Source organism: Phalaenopsis equestris, unplaced genomic scaffold (assembly GCF_001263595.1).
Source record: "Phalaenopsis equestris unplaced genomic scaffold, ASM126359v1 Scaffold216605, whole genome shotgun sequence".
NCBI classification, from domain to species: Eukaryota; Viridiplantae; Streptophyta; class Magnoliopsida; order Asparagales; family Orchidaceae; genus Phalaenopsis; species Phalaenopsis equestris.
In genome coordinates, this window is record NW_018235211.1 from 111,891 (window position 1) to 113,372 (window position 1,482).

A 1,482-nucleotide genomic window follows, 5' to 3' on the forward strand; every position below is an offset into this window, starting at 1 on the left:
ATTCAGAATAGTAGAACTATAAATGTGGGGAGAATTATTTTTAAGAATATATTGACTACGGCAAGGAGTGAGACAAGTGGAGGTCTAGGACATCCTGGCCTCATTTATGCACTTTGCCAACTTTCTGGAGTGGAAGCTGGAGATGAAGAATGGGTTTATCCTCTGAAATTCATTAGTAAGGCAAATTGAAAAAATTATGAATCCAATGAGAAATGGAGAACTTGAAGTAGGTGTCAAGAGCCTTCTACTAGTAGAGATGTCCCCTCTACAAGTTATGACCTTCCACCTTCTAGCTCCCCTACCCAAACTGACTTGATGAATGAGTTGACCATGTAGCGGAAGAGCATAGAGTTAACAAATGAAAGGATTGGAGGTTTAGAACGTCGACATGATTATGATAGTGAGTACCTTCAGAGACATTCAAATTTTGAGGTAGCTTATTACGAAGCTCAGGCACAACACTATTGAGGTGACCCTGATGTTACCTTTCCTGAGTGCCCCCGATATACTCAGTATCAGCCTAATCCACTTGCTGATCAAGGAGATGAAGACATGGTGTGTGATTTTGATATCTGAATGTAATTGATGTACTTGTACTTGTACTTTTATTTTTTTGTTCTTTTGTAATAGAAATGGATGTTAATGTGTATTTGGACTTTCCTTTTTATTATTATGTTCTACTTGGATAATTTTTTATTTATGTTATAAAGTTAGTGTTATAGTTAAATTTGCATGTGTAGTATAATAGATGTTGGGTAGTATTTTGTCGATTGTAATGTAGTGTGATTTTTATTTTCACATTTTAATTGTAATTGTTTTGTTTAGTATTGTGGTTGTGTTAGGAAATATTGTGCTTGTTTAATGTTTTAGTTTTATACGGATTTCAAAATTTCATTACCCAAAAATTTCTCTAATGATTTATATGTGTAGAAAGCTCCTAATATTACAGGCTAGGTGAAACAAAAATTTTGAGAAGGCCTGCAGAAATTTCAGAATGATAAAAATGCCTAAAATACTGAGGTAAGATTTATATTAGATTTATATTTTTCCACCTGTATCATTTTATATTGAAAAATTTAAGTTTGGGGGATTTATATTTATAGTTTTTTATTTCCACCTGTATTAAGTTTGGGGGAGGGAAGAAAAATTATTTAAATATTATTTCCTTTATTTAAATATTTTCATAAATTATTTATATGATTTTATGCAGTTAATTTAATTTAGGTAACTATATTTTTGTAACTATTTAAATATTATGGTAGATTTAAAGAAATATTTTTGTAATGAAAATTAATTTTGTAACTTAAGAAGTTTTGTATAAGAGAATAAGATTATAGTTAACTATTTAAAGTAAAGGAAACTATATTTTGAAGTATTAAGAATCTAAAAATTCATTTAAGAAGATAAGATTCGGGCTCAATGATGTAAAAATTATGAAATATTTATAAGGTAAAGGAATGCTTTGAGTTTCAAATTTAGGGA